Genomic DNA, 21,911 nt, shown 5'->3' on the forward strand with positions numbered 1-21,911 from the left:
ACCTCTTTCTTCCTTCTCTCCAAGCTCCCAGTCACCAAGGTCCAAAGGGTTTTCTTATATTTCTTTAAAAAAAATTTTTAAATGTTTATTTATTTTTGAAGGAAAGAGAGACAGAGTGTGAGTGGGGGAGGGGCAGAGAGAGAGGGAGACACAGAATCTGAAGCAGGCTCTGGCTCTGGGCTGTCAGCACAGAGCCCGATGCGGGGCTCGAACTCACAAGCTGTGAGATCATGACCTGAGCTGAAGTCGGACGCCCAACCGACTGAGCCACCCAGGCACCCCTTCTTATATATCTTATATGGTCCCAAGCAGAGGTATTCCCCCTGGCCAAAGAAGCCCACCCTTTAAGTGCATTCTGAAGAGAGAGGCAGAGCGGTCAGCAAACACTCGAGGCTTGAATGCTGGAGGTCATGGGTGGCCCACTTCAATTTTAGTCTCAACTCTGGGAATTCGTAAAAGACTGACTCTAATCTCTCCCTACCCCAGACCGCACCCCCAGAAGGACAGGGTGAAAAACGAGAAAGTTACAATTTTTTCCAATCACGGGGCTGGGCGGGGAGGGGGGGTGGGCATGCCATTGCCATTCCAGGGGGCAATCCACCTCTAAAGAGTTGTTCAAAATTCGATGTTCATACCCTTTTCTATGTTATCTCTAGATTTCTCCTTTCAAGGCATTTCAAGATAAAGGAAGCTCATGAAAAGTTCCAGATAAAGATGCAGGATGCTGAAGAATCAATAACATTTATTGAGTGCTTACTAAGTGCCAGGCACTGTTCTAAATGTTTTACATGCAAAGCTCACTTAACAGGGAGAAGGTCCTGCTGCCGGGACAGCCAAGCCCCCATAGGCCGCTCCACATACTTCTGTGCAGGCTGACAAAATGCAAGAAGGTACCTGTGCAAACATGGCTTTTCATCATGGTCAGGAAGACACATGACCACTGGGTCCATTTCAATGACTTCATCCATTGTGCTCAACCTCCTGACTCTGCCCCTATAGCTATTTTGACATTCATTCACATACTAGCCAAAGCTTTCCTGTCCCCACTACCTCCATGTAGGCTGCAGCTGGATAAACCATCACTTACACCCATTTTCTGGAAAGCTCTTCTTTGGGCAAGTGCTCATTGAGTTTCTGAGAAAAGCTGCCATGGGGGCCAACGTACCACCTAGGGAAGAAACCCATCAGCAAGGACAGGCTCGGAGCTCCCCAGAACAGCGTCTGATTGTCATAATGTCATGTTGGAGAAACGATAACCTTACCCTGCTTAAAGAGAAACCTCTTGCGTGTCACCAACAATCATGCAAACTAGACTCTTAAAATGAGATTAGGTCAAAGTACAACCAATCAAAGTGGGAGTCTCAGTCGCTCTATGACTTCATTTAAAGTTTCAGTGCCAGCAGGAAGAAGAAAGAAATCAATATTACATTTTCTTCATCATCAATTTTGCTTTTTGCTAAATGAAAATGCTTTCATTCCCTCCCTGGTTCCTTCCACCATGGAAGATGTTCCTCGTCTCCTCCCCACTCTCCCCCGTTACTATCTTCACCCCCATCCTGTTATGCCATGTAGGACAGTGCCGTACGTGTGCCTTTTTGGACTAAGCACTTAAGAGTATTGCAGAGGATGTCATCTTAATTCACCAAAGATTTGCGAGTATGACAGTCCTCGCTCAGCTGGCCTTCCTGCTGCAGCTGGGCTCTGACCGTGTTCTGCTCTATGGATGGAGCGTGGATAACTTACTCCAAACAGCTCTTGAGGCCCCAAGGGCACATCCCCCCTCAATGCCCTGTGCCAGGCTGTAGTACCAGACCCTGTAGAAGGGAATTTGATAGGCAAGGTGAGCCCTTCTTGGATTCATTCACGGGCTTGGGTTACAGAAGCAGCAAAGGGACCTCATTATAAGATGTTCTCACCTGCTCCGTTACAGAAGAACTGTAAGGCTTTTGCTGAACAACACAGTGGTCTCGTTCCCACAGTGGTCCCCACAGCAGTGACCTTCAAGGGCTCTCAACCAGCTCCCACTCTATTGGCGCTAAGATGGTCCCAATCCAGGACTTGACTCACTCGGCAGTATTTGCGAAGAGAGACAGAAACAAGAATTTTGCAATAGAGGAAGGAAAAAATAATACAAGTCCACGGGGCTGGAAACTCATTTCCTGAGGAGTAGAAACACATCGCATGCTCTCTGGGACTCACCGAGCTCCAGGAAGCTCGACCAGTCACTTAATAAGTCATTGAGGACGTGTGGTTTAATTAACTCGCCCAAAATTCCTCCTTTCCCTTTCTCACTTTTGCTATTAATATTTTTCGATATCTGATAATGCAGTGTAGTTAATTCTTTCTGGCTTTATAATGAACACTGCCATAATGAAAAAGGTTAGCAGTGCTTCAGGCAGCTTTTAATTATCCAGCCGAGCAGGTAAAAGCACTTTATTCTTCTCTTTTTTTCCCCTTACTTAGCAATTAATGGAGGAGCTCAGTGGCACTTACTGTACCTTTTTTGTTTTCTAATGGATGATGCGGCACGGAGCAGGGAGGCCTTACTGTACCCCTGTTACTACCAAGTGCAAACGCTGGATGTTGCACTGCTGCGATTCAGGTCTCTGGTTTGCGGGGCGGAAGCAATTCTGCTGCCGGCTGAAGGCTTCTCTAATTAAAAAGCCGAGTTACCTGGAGTTGTTGCTACCAATTCCCTGTCTCGCAGTTTCCTGTCTTTGCATCTGCACCCAGAGCCCTCCAGAATGCTTTTATAGGCCAGGTGGCCTTGCTTTATGGCAGACATTTTCCTGGTTCTACTCAATTGGGCCACCTTCCTTCTATCCTCCCTGCCCGCCACGGCGAACAACAGCCTTGGGATTGTTCTCCTTACTTTATAGACAGGGAAACTGAGGCCCAAGGAGGTTGTCTGCTTGGCCAAGAGCCCTTTCCTTCCGTGCTTAATGACGCCCATCCTCGAGCTAACTGTGATACCCCCTTATAGGAGGAAAGAGTTTAAAAATTATGTGAGCTGCTTCGAAGTTTACTAATCCATAAAGTCACAGGGAGCAGATTTTTATTACAGGTGGAATTATCTGCATGATTCCTCTTCATTAGGCAACAATATAAAACAAAACAAAAAAATTGTTCAGGGAGCGTATGTCACATCTTTCTGTGGGTTGAGAAAGGCTGACTGTCCCACAGACTGCATATTCTGGTCCCTTTAGAGGGGCTGGACCAAGCTTTATAAGAGTCCAGGGCCTTCTGAAGAAGAAGGGATAGATAGAGACCCCACACCCTCTAAGGTCTAGAGTGGGGACAATCTCAAGGTGTACCCGTGGTCCTGTGCAAAGTCTATCTGAAGGGAGGGATGCCAGAAGCATTAGGCGGGAATATCCCAGGGATCAAGGGCAACCAGAGCTAGTGATCTGGGCTTGACCCCAAACTGCTGGGTTTCTGGAGTGGGCCAGCAGCTACACTTGCCTGGCAATGTACGCTGGGAATGAGGACCGGCATCTGAGAAATGAAGAGAGATCACTGTTAGGGCGGGAGCCCTTTGGAAGGTGGTTTACGATGTGACATCACTCAGGGTACTTGTCTAATTGTCTCTGTTTTCCAGTATCTCTTTAGGGATAAGCTTTGAAAAAAGGGGAGATAAAAGGTAAATTTTGGAGCATCATTTGTGCCAAATATTCGCTCCATTCTCTTCCCACCCACATTCTAGGTTCACAAACTTCCGGCCAGAAAAAAAATCTCACCAGTGCCGCTGTGGCAATAGGACTTGAACATTGAACTCATCAGATCCTTGTTACACCCCATGAGGTTTTGGCTGCTTGTGGTCCCCTTCATGTCATCTTAACTTAGTTGGGGTTAAAATTATCACTCACTTTTATTGCCAGTGCAAACTTTAAGCAGTAGCAATGGCAGTGTTGGATATGGAAACTTGTCTATAGGCAGCAAGAAATGGTCAGACCTCCAAATCTACCAGGCTCAATAGCCACCTGAGTTTTAGGGAGAATTCTAGAATATTACCTTGCAGCTCAGCAGGTCCCATTGTGACCTCACGCCCACAGGGGTGGGTTAGACTAGTCTTCAGCTACCAACATGACAAGGCTGGTGGAGAGAGCTCACCTTCCAGTCCTCCACTCAACATCTGGGGACAGAATTGGCCCCAGGGGACTCCATTTCACAGAGGTTCTTGGGCAACTTGGGGGAGGGTTGGTAGCTTGAGGATATGCTGGCTTTTCTGTAAGTACTCAAGTGGATGATATCTGTCAAAACACTTATTTTATATTTGAAAAGCACTTTGAAGTTTTCAAAACAATTGCAGAACCATTATCACACCTGATTCAAGTAACACTTTCAAGTGTCGTGAAAATACTCCCCATTTTACAGATGAAAAAGTCAGAGCAATAGAGGTCACTTCCCTCTTTAGAGCGGTGTTTCTTAAGAAAAGGTGGTTCTGCCCCCCAGGGAATACGTGGAAATGTTCTGAGATATTTTAACTCCTGGGTGGCAGGGGAGATGCCGTGCTACTGGCATCTAGTGGGTAGAGGCCAGAGATGCTGTTAAACATCTTGTAATGCACAAGACAGCCCCCCAAGACAATGATCTGGCCAAAAGTATTGACAGCCTGGAACTGGAGAAACCCTGATCTAATGGCATGCAGGTAATGGACGGAAGAGCTGGTGATTTTTTTTTTCGACTAAAAAACAATTTTTAATGTTTATTTACTTTTGGGAGAGAGAGAGAAAGGGAGAGAGTGAACGAGTCAGGGAGGGGCAGAGAACGAGGGAGAGAGAGAGAATCCCAGGCAGGCTTCGTGCTATCAGCACAGAGCCCGAAGCAGAGCTCAAACTCATGAATGGTGAGATCATGACCCGAGCCAAAATCAAGAGTCAGACGCTTTCCTGACAGAGCCACCCAGGCACCCCAAGAGTCAGTGATTTTTAAAGTTGATGTCACAGTAAATTCATAATGTGCCATCTGTTGAATATTTACTGAGTACTGTTCTGAGGGTTTCACACCCATCAGCTCAATCATCAAAACGGATCCTGAGTGGCAGGAATTATTACTCTACTTTCAAATGAGGAGATCGAGACTCAGAGGGGTCAATTAAGTTGTCAAGGGGCACATGGCAGAATGAACAGTGGAACTGGTGTTCTCTTATTCCTGGACTACTCCTGCTTCCACTTTCCTGGCTCCCTGCAGCATGACATAGACAGGAAACTCCCTACCTGATGAGCACCATGCCCAGAATGACTATTCCTTATAGGCTTACATGGTCAGGATTGTCAGAGAGAGTGAGTTTCAAGAACATCGTCTCCTCCTTATTCTTTCAAGCATACAAGTCAAGATTCAGGGAACACAATGGCTCATTGACATACGCTCCTTCTCCCCTCTTACACCTATGGCACAATCCTTGACATGCATCCACATCATTCATTCACTTATTCATATACTCACTCTAAAATATTTATCAAGGGTTGAGGACACTAAGAGGAAAGAAATATATGCTGTCTCTATTCCCAAGTTACTGACAGTCTATTGGGTCAGACAAGCCTAAAAAAAAAGCATTATATTACAATGTGTGTAGTGCAGTGATAGAAATACGGCCAAGTTGTCATAGGAGCATAGAAAAGGGGGCCCTAACCAGCCTCGGGGGACTGGGAGTCATACAAGCCTTCCAGGAAGTCGTCGCTGAGAGAGGTCTTAAAGGCTGAGATGGAATACATCAAATATGGAAGGGGAGAAGAGAGGACAGGGAGACAGAATCTGGAAGGCCTAGAGCTTCACGGAAATACAGGTGGTCCCAGGTTACCGGAATGCCAGTCACAAAGCAGGGAATGGAGATGGAGAAGTGGGCTACAGCCTGAAAGCGGGGTGGTAAACGCTAGGGAGACACTGAGGAGGGGAATGCATTCTAATTCTCAGGTTACAAACTCTTAGGGAGAAGCCACTGTGTATTTCAGATCAGATTGTGCTTCAATTCGTGTGGAAGACAGGTTCGAGGGATTCCAGGCAGGAGGCAGGGGGGGGTCAGCCAGGAGGAGTTCAGGCCAAGAGCCTAAACCAGAGTTGGAAAAGGAGGGGATGAGTTAAAAAGTGTTTGGGAGGTAAAGTCAGAAGAATTGGGTGTCTGGGTCTAGGAACGAATGGAAAAGGGTAAGCTACGTTTGACATTGTTGCCTGAGTGGTTTGTGGGGCATTCAGGCAGATCTCTGTCCAGTGGACCGCTGGCCATACAGGTCTGAACTTGGAGGGAAAGAGATGGGTTGGAGATACAGATTTGGGGGTCGTCAGCAGAAGGGTCAGAGTTACAACAAGGGAAATCGGTTGAGCAAATTGGCCTGACTACCCTCCCCAGTCCATCAATCTGTGACCAAAGGGCTGGGCAGATGTACAAACGTGGCTGTTGGGAGCCCACCCATGGAGGAGAGTATTTAAAGATGGTAGGAGGGCATTTTCAAAAGTCATTGCAAGCTAAATAAACAGCTCCAAAGAAGGCAGTTGCCTCTTGGCAATCAACCTCGACCTTCCTACTCAAGATAAACATCATACACAGGCTCAGTGGGAAGCTATATTTTTCCCTCTCCCATTATGAAAAGAATGGCTGTTGTCTTGGACACAAAGCCAACAGTTCACCAACCCTACAGTCTCTGCTGGCTTAGACTTGAACTATTCCTCAACCGGGTCAATATTCACTGCAGGGCCATGAACCATGGGAGACCCTACCTGGAATCCAGACTCCTGTCCAAGACTGCAAGTCACTGGATCTCCCACATCATTCCTCTATTGGCTATGTCGTAGTCCTTCCTACATGGCAGGATATGTATATGTATGCAGTCCCATGGTCCCCACATGACTGGGAACATGCAAGCATACTCATCCCCCCCTCTTCCTAGTACCGCACATACTTAGAGTTAGAAAAACATGTCCTTGCATATCAACACCTGGCACCTGGTATAAAATAAATCCAGACTTAGTAATTATCCTAGGACTTCGCGGCGTTTTCTTCTGACCAGTGTTGAAGGCTGGTGCCAGTCACCATAACTAGGTGTGAATTAACGCAACAGCATCCGAGCCGCAGAGCCTCCTGGGCTTGTGTTTGAAACACAGAGCTGTGTTTTAGAGCCGTGGATAAAGTTCATTAATAGGTGTGAGCACAGTTCTCAAAGGGCAGTTCTGCCATATTTCCAGTCACTGTTCAGAATTCTCATTAGCCAATTACTCTGCTCCCGTCCTTCTAGCTCCCGCGGTAATGTGTATCTTAAAGCCCCTGGTAAGACACAGCATGTTTTAAATGTACCTTAATGTATTGGAAATGCACGAGTCCCCTTCGGGTTTATATATCTTAACCACTGGCCAATTTTGCAAAGTTATAAATAAATGTTACAGGCATCAGCTGCAGTAGTAGAATCAGCTGGGGATATTTAAAAGCCAGTCTAAAGTCTAACTTACCTCTAAATCTGAGATATAAAGCAGGGTAAGCAAAGCAGGTAGGAATATGCAGATAATTTCCTGGTAATAAAATCAACAACCTTGACATTGGAAGTGAGATTGAGCGGGAATAGGGCTGGTGGGGGCAGCAGCTTGGTTGAATTAGCAAGTATTTCTGTACAGGTGACTGTGCTGGGCATTGTGGGGATACAGAATACAGAATATCATCACAGTTCTGCCCATCAAAGGGTTTATAAACAGGCACACGGTGATGAGATAAGGTCCTAGGTAACAGAGAGTTTGAGGGGAATGACACTATAGAAGGAGAAAATGTTATGGGGACCAAATTGGGAGGGTTCAGAAAGGAGTTCTTTGAAGATCTGACATTTAGAAAGTCACCACAGCCAAGGGAATAGGGGAAGGAAGACAGAAGAGGACTGTCCGGAGATCTGCCGGACAATCAGATGGGAGTTTGACTCCAGGCTCCCTAAGGTCAAGATCCCCATCACATTGACCTTGTTCTCTTCCATAGCATGTAAGGATAGGCTACTGAGTACCTGGTAATCTTCAAGTGCTGTACTGTTTTATGCATATGTATTTTATTTACTATGCAGCAAACCCTAAATACAGAGTTTTATTATTCCCATTTTACAGATAGGGAAACCAAGGCTTTGGGTGGTTAAGCAATGTGTTCAAGGCTACACAGCTAGAAGTAAAGTGTCCTGACTTCCCAACAGAGTTCCTGGCACACAATAAGTTTTCAATATATAATAGTTAAGTAAATGGGTGGGTTTATGGATGGGCGAGGGAAGAATGGATGGATGGATCGACCAATGACAGGTGGACAAGTACACGATAGAACTAAGGCGTCTGGAAGAGATGGAGAGGTCAGGCAGGGGAAAGGGGGTTAGGGGAAAAGCAAGTGGCCCTTAGAAAGCCAGGTTGACTCTGTGGTGTGCTAATTTTAATGGGGGGGGGGGAGGAGAATCAGAGGGGAGGCCAGACAACTGCTGAGACTACCTTTCCTCTGCTACTGAATTCATCCACAGGCTCTTCCATGAAAGACTGAGCTTCTGGTGGATCATCATTTGTATTACTTACTGGGGCCTGTGTAAGCAGTGAACCAAGGATCGGGTGCCTGATTCCCAAATCTGGCTTCACGAGTAACTTGCCAGTGAACTTGAGCGTCTCATTCTCCATCTGCCCGGTGTGGTGATGATGCTTGCCAAGCAGTCTCACAGGGTTCTGTTCTTTATCCTGTGCCTGAGGTTGGACCCGAGGAAAATTAGCCCACCTCTTTGCTTCTCGGATACCTCGGAACGATTAGCCCTGACTATAGGAGCTGTACCCCTTAGAAATGGGAGTAGACCCTGGGCCCTTCTAGATTGTTTCTAGAAATAGGCTCAGTCTTCAGATGCAGGCCTCACCAGAGCCCTTCCTTGGCAGCCTGCCTGTCCCGGTAGGGGAAGTGGTCCCTGGGAGAGGGAGCTAGTCTCGGAGACAGTTTGTCTGCCTTCTCTCCGAAGCTTCCTGTGTATGGGAAATGAATAGATCCCATGCACACCCTCCCTCCTCCTTGGCAGGCTACTCCCTGCCCTCCCCGTGAGGCTCCAGGAGCCTGTGACATTATCTGCAAACTCCCATGAGAGGCTCCAGACCACGGCCGTGAGCCCCGAGAATGATGAATATGCAGGAAGGGACGGTGTGCCAGACAGGGGAGCCAGGGCTGGGCGGGGGCAACCATGCAGGGCAAGGGAGCCAGGGCTGGACTGGTGGGGAGGGGCTCCCAGGGTCTGAGCACCCTTGGGAGAGGGCCCCATTACTGGCAGGCCAATTTGCCCTCCTAAAGAGCTAGAAGCTGTCATTTGTACGTCCGCATTCTCCAGAGCTGTGGACTCCGGAGTCTTAGAAATCCTCCTGGTGGCTGAGCCTCCCACTGGCCGCAATTAACCTGTTCAATACTAGGTCAGCAACTTTGCAGAGGATGTTTGCTGATGGCATTCTACTGGGTGCACTGGTACTGTTGACTCCGGTCCACAGAAAGCCTGACACGTCCCTTGTGGCAGACGAAAGCTAGGAGCAAATTCTGCCTGCATCACAGAATCCTTAGGCTGAGTGTGACATTTGGAGGTCACCTGGTCCATCCCTGTGCCTGCAGGCAGGCCTGGACATAAACCGGCCTAGACAGATGAGAATCTGTTCTCTCTCTCTGCCTTCAAAAACCTGAGGACATTTCATGTATCCCTTAGTGTCCAATATCCCTCAGCCCTGAGACTGTTCCTAGAGCTCATCTGTATTCCAGGGGTTCTCTGATAGGTGTCTCAAGGCAGAGGTGAGGAACAACCCATCGTGTGCTGTATGCAGTGGGTGCTACAGTGTGTTCCCACGGGCTTCTCAGAGCCCACCATGCACGCGTCCCTCTTCCAACTCAGGGTTCCGTGATATCACGTTGGTAGTTTGTGGTCAGCCACGGGACAAGTATTTACACCACGGAAATTGGCAAACACTGCCAATGAGGAGCAGCCTTTTCCCCCCAGAGGACAAGTTGCTCAACATTCGCTAGCACACAACTAGTTGTACACGGCAATACTCCTGCATAGAACTTGGGTAACAGTCATCCTCTGTACCCTTCACTTTAGTGTCTTGAAGCTCCCTCACTGGAGGGACCATAATTTCCCCGGAGCAGAGGCTGTGCCTTGCAGGGGATTTTTTTCCCAGCAGCTTGCATGGTGCCCGTTTGCCAAAGGAATGAAGGACACATATCAAATCATTAGGCTGAGTGGCTGTGGGTTTTCGTTGTCTTAGGACTCATGCACTCACACTGTTTGAGTCAGATTGGCCAAACAGGAGGTACATTTATCTGACTTGACTTCAGAGTTGTACCATTTAATTCAAGCAGGATTAATGAAACATCTACTCTATGCTCACCCTGTCCTAGGCTTTGGAGCCCGGGAGAAGGGGAAATTTATGGGCACCAGCGTCCCATCCCTTCTATTCTCAAATGACTTACACTTTGATTTGGAAGATAGGCATACGAGCAGACAGTTAGAAATCAATAGGGATATCTTTGAAGGTTGTGCCTGATGGATTTGGGGTGGTCATAAAACACAGCAGTAAGAACATGGGACACTGGGGTCAGGTTGCCTGTGTTCGAATTCCATTAGTAGTTATGTGACCTTGGAAGGCTTGCTTAACACCCCCGGCCTTGCCCCCCCCCCCCACTCCCACAACTCAGATTCCTCATTCTAAGGATATAATGAGATCTATCTCATAGAGTAGTTATCAGAGTCAGGGCATTCATGTTTAGAAACCACTTAGCACATTGCCTCGGATACAGCGAGTATAAAATATATAGTAGTTATTATTTGTATCTTACAGTCTAATGGCCTCTTTTTAAAAATGAATACATTGAGGCCCAGGAGTGGGAAAATGACTATTCGCCAATTAGTGGCACGCCTGAGATTAGCAGCAGTAACTAACTTTATCGATATAGGGGAAGGGACACGCCACAGTAACAAATCTATCCCCAATCTCTATGCCTTTGCACAATAAATGTGACTGTCCGTGCAAAGGCAGAGGCAGACCAGGCAACCCTGCCCCATTCAGTAGCTGCACCTGCTGGAGCCCATGGTCTCCAAGGCCACCGCAGCAGAGGCAGACAGAGGTGGAGGAGGTGTGCCAGCTGCTTTGGCCAGTCCATTGGTCAGAACCAGTTACGTGGCCCCCGCCCAAGAGTGTCTGGGGGCGCAGCCTGACGTGAGGTTATTTGGTGAACACAGCGCATGCCACGCTAACAGTACAGAAGATATCCCAAGGTGGCATATGATTAAGTGCTTAATAGCGGACAGATACTCTGTGCGACAGTCTGTGATTAAGTAGCCCGGTGAGGGGTACATACAAGTGCGGCAGCAGATTAGGGAAGGGGCAGATAAGGAAGGACAAGAGGGCTGAGCATCATTTGCTGAAGGACTAGCACTAGCTCGGCACCTAGCACTAGAACAAGACCTAAAGGGGGGGTGGGGGTAGAACCAGGAGCTGCAGAGAGGAGGGGTCCCCCCTCAAAGCGGCATCTCCTGCAGTGGTGATCCTGCTGTCGACCCCCCAGTCACCAGGAGTCGCGGTGGAGGCAGAAGGAGGTGAGCCCTGATCACTGGCAACTCCCTAGACCTCAGGCTCCTGGAGAAACTACCACAGAGCTCAGCTTCCTTCGTAGGTCCTGAAATAAAGGCTTCCCAGTGGAGCACAGTGTGGTAGAAAGAGGGCTGGGTGCAGAATCAACAAATGCAGATTTCCTGTTGTTCCCACTTCCGCCTCTGACTCCTGTGTGACTTTGCACAGCCTCTCCACCTCTCTGGGCTGCGGTCCTTATTGGTGAGATGCAGAGTTCCCTCAGGCCCTTGACAGATCTGATTCTCCAGGACTCTGGGCTTCTCGTAGCCAGCGTTTATAGGATTAATTGGGGGTTAAATATTTGGAGGGCTAGTCTGGGGCTCTCCTCTGGGGGAAAGATCCAAAGAGGAAAGGAATTCGCCAGGGCTCTGGCCGCTTAGAGGGTGAACAGGACGGAACATGGCGTATGCAAATCTCTGGTGAGGGGCCAACCTTCCATCAGAACGGAGCCGGAGCCGGGATATAGAGGCAGCCCCGGAAGCTGGGCCCAGCCGCATAAATCACAGCACTGGCATATCAATCAGTCAGTTCAATCGGCTACAATACTTTTTTCTTTTGGAAATAAATAAAGATGAAGGCAAGAGATACCACCCAAAGAGGAAACCCCAGAGCAGTGTGGATAGTCACATGGCCACCGAACCCCGGAGCCGGACTCTGATTAATGGAGCAGGCTGGCTTTGATAAATCAGGTACCTCCATCCAGTGGGTTTAGGCTCTTGTTTTCTAAATGGGAACTTAATGCTGTTCACTCATTCATAGGTAGGATGCTGTGTCAGAAAGTTAATATATAAATCTGTTATTTACAAGGGTCTCCACATTTGTTTCTTAAAAAACAAACTTATAAATCATAGACATCTCAAATAGAAACTTTTCTGGCATAAATTGTCACCCTCTTCCTATAAATCTCACATGTGCAATCCTTCCTGATCTGTTAGACTTCCACATTTGGTGCGGGATCAGGACTGGAAGTGCTGGGAGCTGGGAGGAGGATGCAGGGAACATGGCAGTAATCTGTTCCTTCTTTTGCCTTGGACTCCTTTTATTTATTTATTTATTTATTTATTTATTTATTTATTTATTTTATAGCCTATCTGGCTCTGAGAGTACATTGATTTAAAAAAAAAAAGTTTCGGGGCGCCTGGGTGGCGCAGTCGGTTAAGCGTCCGACTTCAGCCAGGTCACGATCTCGCGGTCTGGGAGTTCGAGCCCCGCGTCAGGCTCTGGGCTGATGGCTCGGAGCTTGGAGCCTGTTTCCGATTCTGTGTCTCCCTCTCTCTCTGCCCCTCCCCCGTTCATGCTCTGTCTCTCTCTGTCCCAAAAATAAATAAAAAACGTTGAAAAAAAAAATAAAAAAAAAAAAGTTTCAAGTCAACCGAATATGCAAGAGGGGTAGATTCTGGAGCTGTTGGGTAGGGCAATTTCCTGGAGAGTTTCCTGGGGGCACACGGGCCTCCACACCAGGCCAAGCTGTCATCCCACATTAACGCTTCTGGTGCCGGCAGTCCAGGGCCACTAAAGTGTCTGCCCAGAGCAAGCTCTTTCTCCCCCTGAAAAGGCCAGAAATGTCCCCCCTCACCCGTCCCTTTCCTTTCTGCCTCTATTCCTTTAGGGAGCCCCCTCCTCCAGGAAGTCTTCTCTAACTAGAACTGCGTATCGCTGAACACATTAGGATCTATGTTAGCTAATGACAACAGCAACAACAAGGCAGACACTCTATCAGAGCATGAAGTGAAAAAAGAAGCCTGTGTCTTTAGGGATCACTTCATGCTCGTATGTGTAGATCTTCGTTGACTTACAATGGGGTTATGCCCCAATAAACGCGTAAGTTGAGAATATCATTAAGTTGAAAATGCATTTAATACACCTAAGCTATTAAGCATAGCTTAGTCTTGTCCACCTGGGATGTGCCCAGAACACTTACATTAGCCTACAGTTGGGCAGCATCATCCAACACGAAGCCTATTTTATAATAGTGTTGAATAGCTCATGTAATTGATTGAATACTGTACTGAAAGTGAAAAACAATGGTTGTGTGGGTGCAGAATGGTTGTCAATGGATCGGCTGTTGGCTCTTGAGACTGCGTGGTTGGCTGGGAGCTCTGTTTCTGTCCAGCATCACAAGACAGGATCCGAGTGCATAGTGCTGGCCCTGGGAAAGACCAAACCCCAAAATCCAAAGTATGGTTTCCACTGAATGTGGACCACTTGCACACCATCATAATGATGTCGAACCATCTTGAGGCACCTGGGTGGCTCAGTTGGTTAAGGGTCCGACTCTTGATTTTGGCTCAGGTCACGATATCACAGTTTGTGGGTTTGAGCCTCGTGTCAGGCTCTGTGCACAGAGCCTGCCTGGGATCCTCCCTCTCTCTCTCTCTCTCTCTCTCTCTCTCTCTCTCTCTCTCTCTCTCTCAAAATAAATAAATAAATAAACTTTAAAAAGTTGAACCATCTGAAGCCAGGGGCTGTCTGCAGACCAAGACTTCTGAGTCTGGTTAGTGGGGACCTAGAGCGCTGGTGTTTCTTGGAAGCCGGGCTCCCATCAGACTGCCCCCGGGTACAGGCTGCTCCTCCCTCCCTCGCCACTAGCAGGCACTAGACCTTTTAAGCTCCTCTTTGCCAGAAAGAGCTTTTCTCTGCTTCTCCCATACGCAGCCCCTGCCCCAAGCCACGACTGTCTGAATCACCAGCCCTGGGAAGGACACACCTTCTTTCGGCGACTTCTATGCCCAGGCTGACTTTTTCAAGAGGGAATTTGTCTCAGTGTCTTCAACTGAGGAATTAAAGTGGTTTCATTTTAACTATGGGGGTGCCTTACTTAACACATTAAATAGATTACTGGAAGGTTGCAAGTAAAATGGGGAAAAAAAGAGAAATGCTCTTTTAAAAGCACAGAGAAAGTTACTATGTATTAAAAAAAAATTTTTTTAATGTTTACTTTTGAGAAAGAAAGAGACAGAGCATGAGTGGGGGAGGGGCAGAGAGAGAGGGAGACACAGAATCTGAAGCAGACTCCAGGCTCTGAGCTGTCAGCACAGAGCCTGACGCGGGGCTCGAACTCACGAACTGTGAGATTGTAACCTGAGCCAATGTTGGATGCTTAACTGACTGAGCCACCCAGGTGCCCCAAGAGAGTTTCTATTTAAAGCAATCCTATGATAAATCCTTTTGCAAAGAATTCTTTGGTCCTGAGCAACAGATTGGCGGTTTTATCATTCAGCTGGACACTTCCACCTAGATGATGATGATAATAATAATAATAATAATAATAATGTTGGCTGTAATAATGTAATAATGGCTGGTTGGCTATTTATTGTGTGCAGTGTATCTACATTTATGTATATGTATAATTTTCCTGTCACAACGTTTTAAATCCTATAACATCCCCATTTAACAGATAAAGAGACAGAGGCATAGAAAAATAAAGTAACAGCCAGTAGATGACGAAATTCCCAATGGTTTGCTAGCAACTCAAAGTCAATGTGCTTAACACCAAAATTGTCATATTCTGCCTCAGTCTGTTTGGACTCACCTTTTCCTTACTTTGTGTCTACCGCAACCCTCCCAATTACAGGCAGAACTCAACCTTAGAGCACAGTTTTTCTCTCCGCATGCCTTTTCCTGCCCTGCTCACTCGGGCAGTGGTCAAGTTCTGTTGATTTGACCACTATTCCACTTCCGGTCACTTACATGTTCCTTTACTCCTCCTCTTCTGTCCCCACTCCCAACGATTACCTCTCTTATACTCTAAAGCAATAGTTTACCATCTGCTACTCATCTCCTTGTGTTGTCCCCACCTGCCACTGTTTGCCAGAATGACCCCCCTAAAGCACTAGACTCCACATAATGTCCCCTCCTCGTAACTGTTCAGGGGACCCTCCTTACCCTGGCATGCATGGCCCTCCCGTCTGTTCTCAACCTCTTTTTTCATTCTCTATATCTACTGCCTCCTACCCCATGGAGTCCTTGCCCTGCATGCTCCGGCCTCACCCCTGCTTCTGCTATTCTCTCTGTTAAGGCAGTAGCAGCCCCCACCCTCCCTTCTCCCTTTGCTGCCAATGCCCCTTCCAGAAACAACTGACCCATCACCTGGTCTTCCAGAGAACTCTCACTCTCTGGAAGACCCACCACACTTGGTCCTGAATTATAAACTTGATCTATATTTTGTTTCTCTTCACTAGCTACTTAGGGGCTGAGATCTCACTTATTCAATTCAACCACATGCTTTGTGCATTCTAGGATCCCTTAAATTTCTAGGAGCAGAGCGTGAAAAGCCTTATTTTACATGCAAAGAGATTGCTGGTCAGAATGTGAAATGATTTGCTCAAACTCCAAGAACCAATTCTGGCTCTGTAACCAGTGACACTCAGGCCACTGCATTTCCCTCTACCACCCAAGAGCTTCCTAAAGTGTCTTCCATCAGAACGTTGTCCATACTGTTCGATGACCCTGTGGGATTCTACTATGGTTGACCCAGTAATTTTTGCTTAGGATCTACCTGCAGTTCAATGGGAGAGACAGACATATTGTCCAGGGTCGTCATCTGAAGCTCAGATCCCCTGGTAATGGATAGACTATGGACTCCTTTCCTCTAGCAGAAGGGGTTGGGCTTTAACTCATCTTCTCTGAGACTGGAGTCCCTCTTCTCCCAGCAGCCAGAATCCACCTTTTTAAAGGTCTCCAGGTGCTAACAGCTGGCACTCAGATAACTCCGTACACAGTTGGCGTTTACACTCGGGCTGCCTGGCACCTGGGTCTTGCCTGTTTATCCTGCTCCTGGAATGTTGTGCTTACACTGGAAGGAGCATCTTTCTACTGAAGCACAACCCCACAGTCTGATCCACACCACCTTGACCCACAAGACCCACGAGCCTTCTTTTGCTGGTTTTGACTTGTGCCTTTCTCCAATAAAGGTTGCTCCTTCAGCTTTGCCATGTGATATTATGATGTCCGCCTTCCCCCACCTTGACCCCCTCCCCCAGTCCATTTTCTTGCCTTTCTTGGCAGTGAAACACAATCAGCAGGTCCACTACTAGAGAGCCTTAAGGGTCCGAAACAGAATTCCCTCCCTCTTTCCTTTTGAACTTTTCCATCTCCAAAAGGAGATGGTCTCCTACAGGTCCCTTTATGGTTATCAGGCTGCTCTCAGATAACCAGAGAGCTTTAGAAGAGAGAATTTTGGGTGAAGATGACAGCGGCGGGCCAGAAGCATGTAGCTCACATGCACATCTCTCCTCTCAAACACCCCTTACGATGGCACTTCCCCCTTTATGTAGTTGCCAACTTCTGTACTCTCAATCCTAGCATAATCGCTGAAAAAGCAGGGAGAGTGTTTATTTTGTCCATTACTGTACTGTAGAATAGTCCAGAGTCATTAGAGTGGCCTATAAAGCCCTACCGATTTGGCCACCCCATCTGCCTTACCTCTCTGACCTCCCTTCTCCTTCGCCGTCCCTTGCTCACCCTTGCTCCAGACTAGTGTTTTCTGAATATTGCAGGCCCACTGCTACCTCAGGGTCTCTACACTTGTTGTTGCACCTGCTGAAACACACTTCCTCCCAGATCTCTCCAGGGTTTGCTGCCTCTCTTCCTCCCAGGCTTCTGTCCAATGTCACTCTTAACATAAGGCCATTTCTGATTGCCTATTAAAAATGCTACCAAATAGGGGCCCCTGGGGGGCTCAGTTGGTGAAGAGTCTGACTTCAGCTCAGGTTATGATCTCACGGTTTGCGGGTTCAAGCCTCGTGTTGAGCTCTGTGCTGACAGCCCAGTGCCTGGAGCCTGCTTGAGATTCTTTGTCTCCCTCTCTCTCTGCTTCTCCCCCACTCATGCTCTGTCTCTGTCTCTCTCTCAAAAGTAAACAAACATTGAAAAAAAATTTTTTAATGCTACCAAACATACCCCACTTGTGTTTTTCTCTGAGGCACATATCCACTAACATGCTGCGTATTTTACTTAGTTATTTTTCCTTTCTCTCTACTAGAACATAGGCTTTATGAAGGCAGGAATTTTTGTCTGTTTTCTTTGTTGCCTGCCCTACCCCCTGATACCCAGAATAGTGCCTGGAACATAGTGAGTGTTGAGTAAACATTTGTGGAATGAATGCATGAATCACACTAAGAATCAGAGCAGGCTCCAGGCCTCATGTTGGTCTCTGCTTATTTTTCTAGGGTTTAGGGAACTAGATGTGCGCAAGACTTGCCATGGAAGACTGGACTTGGTGTTTTTATTCTTCTTCATTTTGATTTCCTTTCATTTCTTACTAAACCACCGAAATAAGCTGGTATGATTAAGAAGTGCCTTCCTTCCCAGCATCACTTAGTACAGAAAAATATTTATTTGGGTCTGATGTTGGCAATACATCAAAATCCAATAATCATACCATAGTGCAAATGCATTGAGGGGTGTGAGATCCATAACGTAATAACATGTAATCTGCACATCAGGATCACAAAAGCAAATCTATAATTTCATTTTATTTATTTTCTTAAAATGTGACAACCCCACATGTTGTTTGAGATGATGGAGGTTGGGACAAACAGAAATGCGGGATATTTACGAGCTATGTCAGCCAAGTCTTGGGGATTCCTCCTTGGTCCGTGCTTGGAAGATAGGTCTGAGCAATTTTCCTTTACTGTGGCAATATCTCATCTGACTTTGGGAGAAAGACCCCCGACCTGTAAGCATATTAGCAGTGCTGTCTCTTTATGAGCGTGTAGATTTCCCACAGTGTGCACCTCCTGGGTCTTGGGAACCGGTTTATTGGCATGAGCTGTTTGAGGCTTGGATTGAGCAGCCTGTGTGCGAGAAAGCTCTAATGTGGTCTGTGCAACGTGGAGAGTGGGGGACAGTCTGGGAGATTTGAAACAGCAGCAGACTTGTCTTACTGCACAGTAAGCAGGAGCCTGATGAAATGAAATAATGCAGAGCAATTTCAAAGGCCTGTGAGGTGTGGTCTCAGAATCTGGGCTGGGCAGACTTGAACTTACCGCAGGGTCTTCAACACCCAAAGGAAACTCAGCCTGCCTCTCCCCCAAGACTTCTGCTCTGTCTTGTCACTGCTCTGAGTTGGCTGTCCCTTGACATGTGACTTCATGTTAAAGGCAACAATGACCATCACTTATGGATACATGGCAGGAATTTTCTAACACTATCTCATTAGCCCACAAGGCAGGTGTGCGGTCCCGGATTTGTCCAGGAGGAGCCTGTGATTCAAAGAGGTTAAAGGAGGATGAAGGAGGTAAGTGTTAAAGCTAGAATCTGAGCCCAGACCTGTGGTTCCAAAGTCTTTGCTCCTTCTACTTCATTGTTTTCTGGTCACCAGACTTGTCATCAGTACTGTCTTTAGCCCTGTGCAGGCAGGCCCTGGGCTCCATGCTTCCAGGGTAATGGTACTGGCCTTTCTCCCATCCTACTGTCCCCACATCTTTGGCATTCACAGGATGAGACCACCCAGATCGCACGCCCCTCATTCAAGACCAAGTTTTAGGTCCTCGGGGCACCCAGATTTCCTTTTTTTTTTTTTTAATTTTTTTTTTTAACGTTTATTTATTTTTGGGACAGAGAGAGACAGAGCATGAATGAGGGAGGGGCAGAGAGAGAGGGAGACACAGAATCGGAAGCAGGCTCCAGGCTCTGAGCCATCAGCCCAGAGCCGGACGCGGGGCTCAAATTCATGGATCGCGAGATCGTGACCTGAGCTGAAGTCGGATGCTTAACCGACTGAGCCACCCAGGCGCCCTCCCAGATTTCCTTCTTAAATAGCCCTGATCTCACTTCCAGGGTCTGCACAGTCCTCTTTTCAAGGTCTGTTGGTGCCCACCCTTTGACTTGAGGGTAGCCAAAGACTGGCATTTTGAAGGCAGGACAAGCAGATGGAGCTCAGACCTGTGGTCTGGGGTCCTCACACACATGCACACAAAGTTTCTTGTTGTAGAGGATGGAGCCAGGTGTGGGGGAAGGGGATGGATGGGCCCCAGTGAGGCTACCTCCCCGGTACTTTGCTGCAGGTTCCCCACATGCCATGCTTGCCTTTTTCACCACCATGATGAGCTGAGTGCGTACAGCCTTTGCACTGTTGTCACTGCGTCCGTTACATCCTTGGATAGTCACTACGGCTCCATGTGATTGGAGGAGTCAGAGGGTGAGGGGTGACTTCCCAGGTGGGAATCACCCTTAGGTGTGTCCCCCGACCCCTTCTCTGCACCCCCGATCTCTGTCCCTTGCCTGCCCTGGTCTGTCATGCTTCTGTGGCCCCTCTTCTTTCCCATCATGCTCCATGCACAACCCTGAAAATGACCTCTATCTCATGGACGGGCTCTTTAGACCTTAGCTCTAAGACCCCACCTCCAGTTTAGCCAACCTGACAGATGTATTCCCGACAATATGGAGGACTCAGGGAGTCTTTCTCCACAGGCTGGCTGCGTACTATCTGTTATTTGCTGGTCAGATCACAGGGAAAGGCAGCAGCTGAGAGAAAGACTGTCTGCAGTAACCAAACACTGAGCATCTCACCACTGCCCTCTTCTCCCTGGCTCTCCCCTACTGGATCCACATGACCTGGGCGGTCATGAAGCAGGAGCACCTGGCTGCAAAGAGATCCCCTGAATCCCAGAGCAGGCCCCTCTTGGAACGAAAGAAATTGTTCAGTGAGTGGGGTGTGGTGCTACAGCCAGAATCAGTTTACAACCCAGGTTTTCCCCAGAGACCTCCCTCCTACCTCTTCACCTGCACCTTTCATCAAGGCCCTCATTAAACTCAGCCCCAGTAGACTGGTTTCTTCTAGATCAGTCCACACACTCAGAATCTACGTCTTGTCTGTACCATTTTCCTTGCTGAGAAAGTCCATTCTTTCTTCTCTCATTTTGTGTGTATTTGACCCATTTTTCAAAGCCCTTATCAGTTGGAAGTCATACCATTTGAGGTGTGGTTGAAGAAACTATAATTGTTCAGTCAAGAAAAGAAGACAAGAGAGAAGAAAGACGTCAAAAGCTGATGTAAAATCAAAGAGCTGTGCTCTGGAAGAGGTGGCTCATCTAGTACATGTGACCCCAGGAGGCAAAATCAGAGCCACCAGGGAAACAGTTCAGCTCAAGGTAAGACAGATCTTCCAGGTGGTGGAAGAAACCAAAATATGGAGCAGAATGACTTGAAGAGTATCAAGTTTCTGGTCAGGAACTGACGATGTTCACCAGTGGGTCATTCAGGGGGGCTGATGAAGGTGAAATTTAATCACCAAGAGTAGAGTTGGTCTACATGACTCCTACAGTCCCTCAAACCCAGAGATCTATAGGTTTCTAGTGTCACCTCCTCTGGAAGTTCTTTAATCACTGCGAGCTTCTGCACAGCTTAGAACTGAGGCTTCTATATTCAGTCTTTATTATTAGTTACCTTAAGGAGCGTAAAAACTCCTTGAAGTTAGGGGCCATTTCTTAGATAGTTGTTCCTCCTCAATCTAGGAGGGTGGTTCAATAAATGTGTCTCTTTAAAATAATCACTTTTTCTTATTGTAAAATATATTTACACTAAGGAGAGTTCAGAAACTATAAAATATCAGGAATAACACAAAAAAAACAATCCATAATCCGGGAATAGCCACTGATAAACATGTTCACCTATTTCCTCCCAGTATCTAACACAGATTTATTTTTTGAAATGAAGAAGACAAACTTATGGGGGAACTTTGTATTTTTCTTTTAAAAATCTTTTTAATGTTTATTTAGTTTTTGAGAGAGAGAGGGAGACAGAGCATGAGTGGGGGAGGGGCCGAGACAGAGGGAGACACAGAATCAGAAGCAGGCTCCAGGCTCTGAGCTATTAGCACAGAGCCCGACACGGGGCTCGAACTCATGGACTGTGAGATCATGACCTGAGCTGAAGTCAGATGCTTAATTGACAGAGCCACCCAGGTGCCCCTGTATTTTTCAAACTCAAAAGAAAGTGGCTAACCAAGAAGCTCAGTCAGACCTCTGGGATGGTATAGGTTGGTCCAGAACTTTCTGCTTTTGGTGCCTCGTCTGAAGCAGGAGAAGGAAGGAGCTCTCAGATCACCATGGCCTACTGTTTATTCCAGGTGAAGTGTCCAAGAGTCACTCAGTCATTTTTGTAGACTGTGCTTCTCTTCCAACCCAAAGATGCTCTTTGTGGTCAAAAGCGGCTCTCATTCTCCACAGTTACCAGGGGGTCTCCGCAGGGAGGATTAGCCTGGCTGGAGATGTGTGTGAGTGTGTGTGTGAGTGAGTGAGTGTGTGTGTGTGTGTGTGTGTGTGTGTGCATGCGTGTGTTTTCCTTTCTCCCTAACTCACTGAGAGCTTGGCAAGGCC

The 21,911-nt window shown here is 47.3% G+C and overlaps 1 long non-coding RNA gene across 2 annotated transcripts in view; it reads left to right on the forward strand.

The window, feature by feature from the left end:
- The window catches only part of LOC121035421 (uncharacterized), a 204,853-nt gene that overhangs the window by 129,894 nt on the left and 53,048 nt on the right, over positions 1–21,911 (forward strand). The window contains exons 7-8 of one of the 2 annotated variants that reach the window (XR_005792874.1): positions 657–4,648; positions 8,074–8,317. The exons of the other annotated variant lie outside the window; for it this stretch is intronic. This is a non-coding gene — a long non-coding RNA (uncharacterized LOC121035421). Of the gene's footprint in view, positions 1–656; positions 4,649–8,073; positions 8,318–21,911 lie in introns of those variants that run through there. 2 annotated transcript variants of the gene reach the window in all.

This window comes from Herpailurus yagouaroundi, unplaced genomic scaffold (genome assembly GCF_014898765.1).
Source record: "Herpailurus yagouaroundi ecotype Mexico unplaced genomic scaffold, PumYag 161, whole genome shotgun sequence".
NCBI lineage: Eukaryota > Metazoa > Chordata > Mammalia > Carnivora > Felidae > Herpailurus > Herpailurus yagouaroundi.